Source organism: Zingiber officinale, chromosome 3A (genome assembly GCF_018446385.1).
Source record: "Zingiber officinale cultivar Zhangliang chromosome 3A, Zo_v1.1, whole genome shotgun sequence".
NCBI lineage: Eukaryota > Viridiplantae > Streptophyta > Magnoliopsida > Zingiberales > Zingiberaceae > Zingiber > Zingiber officinale.
The window spans coordinates 19,649,218-19,661,377 of NC_055990.1; the positions used below are offsets into that span (position 1 = coordinate 19,649,218).

A 12,160-nucleotide genomic window follows, 5' to 3' on the forward strand; every position below is an offset into this window, starting at 1 on the left:
ATCACCGTCCATGGTAGCATTCTATTTATTGGTCCGAAAAGGCTAATAATTTCTTAGCCTTTGACAACTAGAAGAAATTCAATTCTATGTCCATCCATGAGATGCATATTAGGAGAGTTCATCATCATCCTTATCTTACCTAGAAATCAAGTTCGTTACAATGTATAACAGTAAATGTAAGGTGACTAATATGCTGTAGTTCTAACTATTGCTTGGGCATCCCCGACTAGCGATGTCCTATGTGTTACGATGGCTAAAGGGATGAAAGAATTTTAGGACTTCCTAAGAGGGAACGAGGATGGAAAGATAGCCCTGGTGCAACAATGTGAATCCAACTTTAGGATTCAATTCTTAATTAATAATTCCACCATTTGTTTATTTTAAGAGATCGCCCCAAATAATTATGTGAATCATGCTGAGTTGAATCGATAATGGATTGCTTGGAAGGGGACATGGTTATTTCTCCTGATCAAGGTAACTCCTCTTTTTCCATGAGAGAATGGCATGAGATTAATCAATTTGATATTTTGCTAAAATCCTAAAATTCAAAGGATATATGCTTCCATGGATCTAAGCAAGTTGGCTTCATCTTTAGTTGTTAAGTTAGTCAATTGAGTTGGCTAGTCCAATCTAATTTTAAAAACACAACACTCACTATGTCCAATCAAGTTCTACAAATACCACTCATTCATTTTTGGATTACAAAACAATGGGGTGTTGCGAGAATCGAACTCACGACCTCTCGCACCCGAAGCGAGAATCATACCACTAGACCAAACACCCATTTAGAAAATATTTATTCATTGTAGTTAAAGGTGATTATGCTCAAACAAAATATAAGAAAATAAATGTATCTGCCATGGAAGAATTAAGTGTGACGCTAATGATTTGTGGTTTGGTTACCTTGTGGGGATGAATTGAAATCCACCAAATTATGAGTTGTTTGGTGTGAGCTCATAAACCTCTGCCATGTTCAATACATGTCACCATGAATTGAGCTACAACACAAAATGAATTTTAAATCAAGACTTTGATACATATAAATGAGGGAATCAACAACCAAAGTCATCTCTTCTTATTGAAAATTTTTAAATACTAAATTGATTTGAAAAGGGTTTTAAAAAAAATAAAGGAGGAGAAGAAAGAAAGTTGTTGGAGCTCTGAGGATTCTCAGGTGAATATAGACAACAAGACATGTAAAAGATGCATCTACTTCTCCTCTTTGTGCAAGATTTCATTTTCTTTTCTATTTTTTTTATTGCAAAGACATAGTTTCAGATATCAGTCTTTGTCATTCTATGAAATTATTCTACTGTGTTCCTCCTTGCTACTCAACCTTCTTTTTTAGTGCCTCAATGGGGCCATCATCTCTGAGTCGAGTCCTACAAACTGTGAAAAAATAACCAAATGTCTTGTATTTTTTCCAAGAATATAGATGTGTAGCTCATTTGTTTAGTAGACATATAGATTTTTCAACAACTATGAGAGACCAAAATCTATGTAGACGAGCTCAAATAGTTTGAAACTTATGCAGTGCCACAACGGCATGATGATTTTCCAATAGTTTCTCCTACCATTACAAACAATTCCCTACAAAAATTAACTTGATAAAGTACATAACTTTGCTTCCTTATCCCATTAAAATTTTATGATAGGAAAGGTAAAACCAAGATCTAAAGAATATGTGAGATGGTCGTACTCATGGGGCCACTGAACATAACAATACTCCATTTATAATTCAAATTGATGTACCATGAGCCACCAAAAATATATCTAACCCTCAAGTTTTTATAGTGGATGACCAATACATAGGAAACAAGGTAGTGTGCAAATGAGCCCAAAAGAAGATGAAGAAGAGGAGGTAAATGCATGTGAATTACTAGTGAGTGGGAGGAGGATAGGGATGAGGCAGAGCATGGGATGAGGCATACAACAATCTTTTCATGCACTACCTCTTCCCTGGCTCACTGTCTCCTATGTTGGTCTCTAACTTCCTCTCTTCATTCATTTGGCGCAAGGATGTACTAGTAATATCTTATATGTTTCATCCACTATTCTTATGGAACACACTGCTTGCATAGACCACTAATTTAGGAATAAGATTCATATAATCCATTCCTAATATTTAATGTAGGATCGAAAAGGACTAAGGAAGGGGGGTGGGGGGAATAGCGCTCGTGGCTTTCACTTTCGTTTTGAAATTATCGATCAAAGATACGCAGTGGAATAATAAGAATTAAACACAAACACTAAGATTTTTACTTGGTTCAAAGTCTGTAGCAACTCCTACTCCAAGGCCCACACTCGTTGAGTGTTTACTTTGGGCAATCACTTTCAATTTGCAATATTACAAATTAAAGTACAATGATTAAATGCAGTAATAAAAAATTAAACAGACAACTAAGAATAGAGAATTTTAGATTTCTGGTTGTCGGAGTCGCGTTACAGCTTTGTCGGATCATCTTTTTAGCAGTGCGTAGTAAAAAGATTGCAAGTTGTTGTTCTGTTTCTGCTGCTGCTCGAACCACCTTCAAATAGCCCGTTGAGGGCGCCTCCAACATTCATAGGAGGCGCCTCCAACAAGGATTTCTATCCCCTCCGGGTCGGTGCCGATAAGCTCCGCTTTCTGCGCTGCTTATCCACTCGAAGGTGCCTCCAAGCTCCATGGAGGGCGCCTCCCATCCAGCACTGAAGGCGCCTTCAACAGCCTTGGTGGTCGTCCTCTGCTTGCTTCCTGCGAAGCTCTAGCGAAGGTGCCCGAGGCGCCTCCAACAGCCCCAGAGGCGCCTCATACACTATTCATCTGAGCATATCCTTGTGCAACTTCATTCCTGCAAGGCATATTAGTCCACAAACAAAGTATACCCTGCAAAACTAAGTTAGCACAATAAAATACAACAACTATAAGTATTTGACACTCACCAGACTGTCCGGCTCTGACTTCGGATTTCCTCCAGAAATCTTAAGTTGAACTGACACCTACTGTTCCCTCACCAGGGAACGCGTCCTTACCTACTCCTCTCAGGAGAGTTTACCAATTGCCAGATTGATCCTCTAGACCAATTGGACTTTTGCTCAGCATCTGAAACTTCTGGTCTTCATGTTGTACGTTCACTCCATGACCCGTCCAGACTTCCACCCGATTTGCGACATCAGGATTTCAACCTAGAGTACCCGACTCTAGGATTTTGCCCGAAGCGCTCGACCCGCCAAGACTTTCCGCCTGGGGTTACGACCCCATAGGACCTAGGGTTACCGCTTCCTAAGGTTTTCCACCTATCTAACCATAGTTACGACTTTTCATCACTTAGGGCCACCACCCCCTAGGGTTTCCACCTGTCTAGAATCCACAATGACTATTGCCTAAGAACACTTAGGACATTCCTGCAATCTCATTCAAACTTGTCAGACAATAAATAACCTTAACTTTGAACCCTTTGACATAATCAAAACACAGGTTCGATCATCTGGTGCTTCCCACACCAACAATTAAGACAAATATAAAGCGAGAAAGATGAAGTGAACCTAAAATGGAAGCATATGGCTTGGGTAGCTCCAAATAGGGTTGTCGAGAATCTAACTCTGTTCATCTTCATCCAGCAACGGGTAAAGGAATATGTGTCTTTTTCCAAAAAGAAGATATTTGATCCGTTCGGAAGCTGAGTAGATGGAGGGGTCGGTGATGTGACTAGAAATGTTGACGTAGGAGAGACTTTGAGTGGAGTTACGGGCCTAGAGCTAGAAGTTGCAGACCTCCGCATATCACAGACAGAGTCAATGGAAACGTCAGAGTGAGAACCAGGGAGGACTCTCTTGCACAGGCACTAAGACGCTTAAGTTAGATTAGTAGTCGAATGAAATGGAGAAGAAGATGAACAGTAAAATAGTAGAACAATAGAATTTGAGTACCTTAAGTTACGTTCGTGTAAGTGAGTCTACCTAGCCAACAGAGAGGACCCATTTTTATACTTTTTATCATAACCTCTGTAATTAATAAGGCATCAAAAATGTCTGGTGTTAAAATGTGTCGGGGGATGGAAGATGTATAATCTGTTGGTCCGTGTAGGCCGGCTGGAGAGGGTTGAGTTGCCTAAAACACTCAAACAAAACACCTTTCTCGACTTTCAACTCAGATTAATAAAGAAATTAAAATAGAATTAACAACTTAAAAGAAATAAGTAAAAGGTCACTATTTACTTAGTTACTGTTGGTGCGGAAAGCATCCGACGATCGAACCTGAGTTTTGATAATGGCAAAGGATTCAAAGTTAAGGTTATGTTGTGATATAACAAGTCTGTTTAAGTGTTTCAGGAAAAGTCCTAGTTGTGGTTAGGCAAGGGAAAACCCTAGGGGGTGGTAACCCTAGGTCATAGGGGGTGGTAACCCTATGCGGAAAGTTTTGGTGGGTCGAGTGCTTCAGGCAAAAGTCCTAGGGGGTAACCCTAGGTGGAAAGTCCTGGTGTCGCGGACCAGGTGAAAGACTGGAACAACCGGAAAGCGGAAGTCCAGCAGAAAGTCCGGAAGCATCGAGCACCGAGCAAAAGTCCAGTCGATCTGGAGGATCGCACTGGCAACAGGTAAATCTCCTGAGTGGAGTAGGTGAGGACGCGTTCCTCGTACGGAAATCTGAAGTCAGACTCGGACAGTCGGGAGACTGTCAAACTTTAATTCATTATTATTATTGTGCACTAACTCTGTGTTGCAGGTACTCTGGACTAACGCATTTTGCAGGTACCAAAAAACACAAGCTAAGCTCGGATGTACAGTGTCCGAGGCGCCTCCATGGGGCTTGGAGGCGCCTCGGGTGTGAGCCAGCTTCTGCCAGCGCAGCTCAGTGGAGGCGCCTTGGTCCAGACCGGAGGCGCCTTGGACCGGGCTTTGAAGGCGCCTTGGAGAGCACAGAAGGCGCCTTGAAGGGATAAGTCACGACCAGTTCAGGCTTGATCCACGCGGGCGACTCGGCCATCCTGGAGGCGCCTTGGATAGCTTTCAAGGCGCCTTGAACACCCTTTATAAGCAGCACTCGACCAGCAGCTCATAACAACTGCTCCTAAGCGATTCTCTCACGACAAGCTGCAAACTCAACGACCCCGAAGTGCTGTAGCAACATCCCGACGACTCGGAACTTCAAATTCGCTATTTTTAAGTGTTGTCAGTATACTTTAACTTCTATTTATTGTACTTAATCTGTAGTATTTTCGAACTTATAGTTGTTGCCCATCGAAAGCGGTCAACGACCGCGGGCCTTCGAGTAGGAGTCGAGATAGGCTCCGAACGAACTAACCTCTCGTGTCTTTTGTGTGTTTGTGCATTTTTATTTCCGCTGCTTTATAACTCGATAGTTTTACGAATTCGAAACAGTGAAAGTCACGAGCGCTATTCACCCCCCCTAGTGCTTTCGATCCAACAATTGGTGTCAGAGCGGGGTCGTTTTGAATCGGTGTGACCACTATTCAAAACATTTTTTTTCGTGGTATTTTCAGATTTTTCGAAGTCAAATTAGAATTAGCTTATTAGCTACATTCTAATTGTTTTATCGAATCAGTTTTGCTCGAGGTTGGTACAATACCACTTGAGCTCGTTTTCCCTTCTTCTCCCGCACTACTAATCCAAGACCCCATCTTAGAACCGATTTTATTGTTTTTGTCATTCAGAATTTTAAATGGCCCAACAAGAAGGTTTCAGCACCGTTCGCCCCCCACTTTTTTCCGGAGAAGACTTCGGATATTGGAAGGGGCGAATGGAAACCTTCCTCAAGACACAATTCGACACGTGGATGATAATCAAGACCGGACTACAACTGCCATCCGACGAAGACGGCAAGCCAACACCCTGCGAAAAATGGGAACCGTCCCTAATCAAGAAGGTGGAAGCTGATGCCAGAGTAACCTGCACCCTCCAATGCGAACTGACCAAGGAGGAACTCAACAGAGTTGGATCATTCTCCAGCGCAAAAGAGCTTTGGGAGAAGCTGATCGAACTCCACGAGGGAACCTCCGACACAAAAGTAAGTAAACGTGATTTGTTGCTTAATAAATTGTATAACCTAAAAATGCAGGAAGATGAGACGGCCTGTCAACTGCACGTACGTATACAAGACATCCTCAACTCCCTCCACGCAATTAGTCAAAAGGTCGAGAATAGGGACATCATAAGGTATGCACTCAACTCTTTCCCTTGGAGTACATTGTGGGCATCAATGGTAGATGCCTACAAAATCTCCAAAGATTTATCTTCAATTAGATTAGATGAGCTATTTTCAGAATTCGAAATTCATGAGCAGACTAATACACAGTCTTCCGAGAAAGGAATTGCTTTCCTTGCAGGTACCGGTGGAGCTCGCGAATCAAGATCATGTCGAAGAACCGAACAGGAGCCGGAAGCAGAAACCGACTCAGAAGAAGAAGACAATGAACTAACCATTGAACTCATGAACCTTGTGAAAATACTCTACAAGAAGAAGAAAGGCTTCAACAAGAGGGACCTAAAGAAGGCAGTCCAATTCAAGGAGGCCCGACCGAATTCTAAGGTAAAATTTGAGGTGATCTGCTAAGGATGCAACCAGAAGGGGCACATCAAGGCCAACTGCCCCAACTAAAAGGAAGCCAAGAAGCAGAGAAGGAAGAAGGCTCTGAAGGCGACATGGGATGAATCTTCCTCAGAAGACAACGACGACGAACTCGATCAGACGAGTTTACTTGCGCTGATGTCCCGGGACCAAATCAACTTGTCCGAGAGTGAGTGCGAGTCGGAGGCCGAGTCTGAGCAAAGCCACGGATCCGTATCCGTTTCCGAATGGCCCGATCCCTCTGTAAGTATCTCTCGACTCAATAATTTAGTTAATTATTTGTTACGAAAGTTAACTAAATCAAACCTTAGAATCAAGTCACTTCTAAAGGAAGTAGAAGTCCTTAAAGAAGTGATTAACTCCGAATCTTTGACTGAACCAGTTCAGACTGGAAACTCAACTCAAGTCCAAAAACTTGTAGAAGAGAATTCTAGCCTAAAAATTCAAGTCAAGGATCTGGAGAAAACACTAGAACGGTTTTCTTTAGGTTCCAAGAATCTTGACCTAATTCTTGAGACACAAAGAGTCGTTTACAATAGAACTGGTCTAGGATTTAAACCAAAGAAAAAATATAAATCTTATTTATCTCTTGTATAATGATCAAATAGAAAAATAGTCCAAGCATGGGTCTCCAAATCCAAATTGATTAATCAAGTTGGACTTGGTCAATATTAGATCCCGAAGGATCAAATACACTACCTCGATAGACCATATCGAGGCTATGATCCAAGGGGAGCAAAAAGAAAGACGATATTAATAAAATGAACAAAATTCAAAATTAAAAATTCAAAATTCAAAATTAAATTAAAAATTCAAAATTAAATTCAAAATTCAATTAATAATTCGAAATTAAATTTTAAAAAATTTCAAAATTCAATTCAAAATTCAAAATTAAATTAAAAATTAAAAATTCAAAATTCAATTAAAAATTCGAAATTAAATTAAAAACTCAAAATTCGAAACTCAATTCGAAATTAATTCAAAATTAAAAGTAAAATTCAACTTAAATCAAATAAAAATAGAAGGAGGATCCAGAATAGCTAGCACCCCCAACTAAACTACCCGACTGGGTAACCGAACTTAATCAACCCGACAGGGTAACAGAACTTTACCTACCTGGCTGGGTAAATAGGGTTAAATTAAAATGGGCTAGGTTTAACTTGACCCACGGTACTGGTGAAATATTGGATGATAGTACGTTGGGGAAACTTAGTCATCGCATGTCTAGGAAGATATGGCTTCGACCTGGTGCATTTGGCTAAGTGAAATTGACCGAAGCTATCCTCTATGGATCCTAACCAGTTAGACCAAGGTTTAGTACTAAATTCAATAGGTAGGACTATTTGGAAAACCTCCATTTCAAGTTCTATAAAACATGTATCCTACACACCAACTTGTCTCCAACATCTCTCTCAAACTATTTCGATGTATTGCATTTGTCCACATCCACTTTCAATATCGACGAAAGTTTGATCCACGTGCACTTAAGTGCATTTTCTTGGGATTTTCAACCAACAAAAAGGGTTATAAATGGTTCTCTCCTATCACCGAGAAATTTTATCACTCTATGAATACCACCTTCTTTGAGCACATTCCATACTGCTCTAATACAATAATCCAGGGGAAAAATAAAATTAAATTACGGATTAGGAGTTCCTTCTTGAACCAAGTCCTTTCTCAATCTTACCATTATCATCACTCAACCCTCCATTATCCCCATCAACTTCTTTCTCTCCATTATCATCACAATCACATGTACCACCTATCCCAGAATCACAAAAGAATACACCACCTTCCCATGACATAGTGAAATTCTATGTGAGGAGAAAATATCTTGCATTTTTGCATGAAACTCATCCGTATCAGAAGTCGACTCGAGGCCAAGTTGAACATGAAAAGCAGCAAGATCTAATAGAACCAGTTCCTCAGACAAATCCTGCATTAGACCAACCTATTGCACACAGAAAAGGTATTAGATCTTGTATTCTTCATTCGATACACAACTATATGCCCTACTCACGTCTATCTCTAGGGTACTAAGCATTTGTGACATCACTTGACAAAATCGGTATTCCTAGTTCTATGTATGAAGCTCTAAAAGTTCCTAAATGGCGCAAAGCAATCCTAGAGAAATACACGAACTTGGACACTATCTAAGCTACCTCAAGGGAAAACAATTGTCGGAAGTATGTGGATTTTTTTAGTCAAGCAGAACCCAAATGGAAGCATAAATAGATACAAGGCTCAACTAGTGGGAAAAGGTTACACCCAATCCTATGGGATTGACTATCAGAAGACCTTTGCACTGATTGCAAAATTAATGCATCCAGGTATTACTGTCTATTGTTGCTAAATTAGATTGGCTCTTGATCTAGCTAGATGCGAAGAACGTCTTTCTAAATGGAGATATTGTGGAAAAAAGTTTATATGGATGTCCCTGTAGGATTTGAGATAAATAGTACAAAAGAAAAAGTCTACAAACTAAGGAGAGCCTTGTATGGGCTCAAACAATTACCCAAAGCTTGGTTTGATAGATTTGCTAAAGTCCTTAAAGGAGATGACTACTCCTAGTTTCAAGCTGATTACATGCAATTTGTGAAACATTTTCAATGTGGGAAAAATCTCAGTACTAACTGTATATGTTGATGATGTTGTCCTCGCAGAAAACCATGAACCAAAAATCAAAAGGCTTAAGTCACTCCTATCTAAGGAGTTTGAAATCAAGGATATAGGATAACTCAAATACTTTTTAGGAATGGAGGTAGCTAGAAGTCACAAAGAATCTTTGTGTCTCAAAGAAAGTATGTTTTTGACTTACTACAAGAAACTAGGTTGAGTGGATGTAAGCCAGTTGATACACCTATGAATCCTAATACCAAGTTAAGGTCTTGGACTGATGAAATGGAAGCTCATAAAGGATGATATCAATGATTGGTAGGTAAACTTATCTACCTAACTCACACTCATCCAGATATAAATTTTGTTGTCAGCTATGTTAGCCAATTTATGGGAAATCCTTCAGTTAATCACATGGATGTTATGATTCGAGTATAAAAGGGACCTAGGAAAAGGACCATATTTAGAAAGACAGACAGACGAACCTCGGAGGTTTACACTGATACTAACTAGACAAGTTCACCTAGCGATCGACAGGGCTGATAATCCTACAGTGATATGTTTTAGTTTGTCATCGTTACCAAGCGACAACGTGGAGATCACATCACCGTCCATGGTAGCATTTTATTTATTGGTCCGAAAAGGCTAATAATTTCTTAGCCTTTGACAACTAGAAGAAATTCAATTCTATGTCCATCCATGAGATGCATATTAGGAGAGTTCATCATCATCCTTATCTTACCTAGAAATCAAGTTCGTTATAATGTATAACAGTAAATGTAAGGTGACTAATATGCTGTAGTTCTAACTATTGCTTGGGCATCCCCGACTAGCGATGTCCTATGTGTTATGATGGCTAAAGGGATGAACGAATTTTAGGACTTCCTAAGAGGGAACGAGGATGCAAAGATAGCCCTGGTGCAATAATGTGAATCCAACTTTAGGATTCAATTCTTAATTAATAATTCCACCATTTGTTTATTTTAAGAGATCACCCCAAATAATTATGTGAATCATGCTGAGTTGAATCGATAATGGATTACTTGGAAGGGGACATGGTTATTTCTCCTGATCAAGGTAACTCCTCTTTTTCCATGAGAGAATGGCATGAGATTAATCAATTTGATATTTTGCTAAAATCCTAAAATTCAAAGGATATATGCTGCCATGGATCTAAGCAAGTTGGCTTCATCTTTAGTTGTTAAGTTAGTCAATTGAGTTGGCTAGTCCAATCTAATTTTAAAAACACAACACTCACTATGTCCAATCAAGTTCTACAAATACCACTCATTCATTTTTGGATTAAAAAAAAAAATGGACTCACGACCTCTCGCACCCGAAGCGAGAATCATACCACTAGACCAAACACCCATTTAGAAAATATTTATTCATTGTAGTTAAAGGTGATTATGCTCAAACAAAATATAAGAAAATAAATGTATCTGCCATGGAAGAATTAAGTGTGAGGCTAATGATTTATGGTTTGGTTACCTTGTGGGGATGAATTGAAATCCACCAAATTATGAGTTGTTTGGTGTGAGCTCATAAACCTCTGCCATGTTCAATACATGTCACCATGAATTGAGCTACAACACAAAATGAATTTTAAATCAAGACTTTAATACATATAAATGAGGGAATCAGTAACCAAAGTCATCTCTTCTTAATGAAAATTTTTAAATAAAAAATTGATTTGAAAAGGGTTTTAAAAAAAAATAAAGGAGGAGAAGAAAGAAATGTTGGACCCCGTGGTGTTTTGATGTGACTAACCAAGTTGGTTAGGTCCTACTTTGTGTTTGTTCCCTGTGTCTGAGTGTGCAGGAGCTTAGGAGCACAGGAAGTCAAGCGGAAGACGCAGCTAGCGAGAAGGACGGCACGAGAAGGGAGCCGACGGGCTCGGTGCGTCCGAAGGACGAGAGAGCTGCGGAAGAGTACTCCGGTGGGCGTGAAGAGCGTGCGCGGCGTTCGAGGGACGTTAAGCCGGGATGGAAGGCTGCTTGAGGAGAAGGCTGGGAATTGGGTCCGGGTGAGCCCTATTTCGGTTGGTCGCAATCACCCAAAAGAACGGAGCTTCGGAAGCCAAAGCGAAGAAGAAAATGAGACAAAAGAGGCTAAAATTACTGTAGCAGAAATTACTGTAGCAGGAACCTTGAAGGCGCCTTAAACATATTGAAGGCGCCTTAAACATATTCAAGGCGCCTTCAACATTGAAGGCACCTTGAAAGGCTTTTTTAAGGCGCCTTGAGCCTAGTCAGGTTGACCGTTTGCGCTGCGGATAAAGTTTTATCCGCTGACCAAGCTGGAGGCGCCTTGAACCTTGTTGGAGGCGCCTTGGACTCTCGGGATAAGATTTCCAAGACCTATATAAAGGCCCCAGGAGCTAGAAAAGTAACAACAACTCAAGCAATCATTGTGTAGTCATTCCGAGCAATAGTTCTAAGCTTCCAAAGTGTAAAAGGCTTCCCGCCTTCAGCAAAGGAGATTTTTCTACTGAGCTTTTTCTTACTGCCCTGGATTAACAACCTCCTTGGTTGTAACCAGGTTAAATCCTGTCTACTAGTTAATTTCTATTTCTTTGCTTGTTTTAATTTTACTATTGCTTTTCTGAGTTGAAATCAGAGGAGGGTATTGTTTATTTTTTATTTCAGCAATTCACCCCCCCCCCCTCTTGCAGGCCTCCGCTGCATCTACAAGAAAGTTGTTGGTGTTGGTTGCTACTCGGAAAACCTAATGGTTCCACTGTACAAAAATTTTGTACAAAGGTCTGAACATTTTCCTAGCTACCATGTGTTCTTTTAAATTAAACTTGGATCGCCTGCGGAACTTAACACGTTTGATCCAAAGTTTAATCTATTTGTTCTTTTTGATTTAGACTTGGATCTCCTGCGGAACTTAACACTTTCGATCCAAATCACCTAGGTTATTAATTCTATTAAATATTAATTTTCAAAATTGGCTTCCAGTACTGACGTGGCG

The 12,160-nt window shown here is 40.2% G+C and overlaps 1 non-coding gene across 1 annotated transcript; it reads right to left on the reverse strand.

Annotated features, from left to right (window-relative positions):
- Positions 1-711: 711 nt before the first annotated feature.
- On the reverse strand, positions 712-783 carry TRNAP-CGG. The gene has a single exon. It is a non-coding gene; the product is annotated as a tRNA-Pro (tRNA).
- Positions 784-12,160: the final 11,377 nt, after the last annotated feature.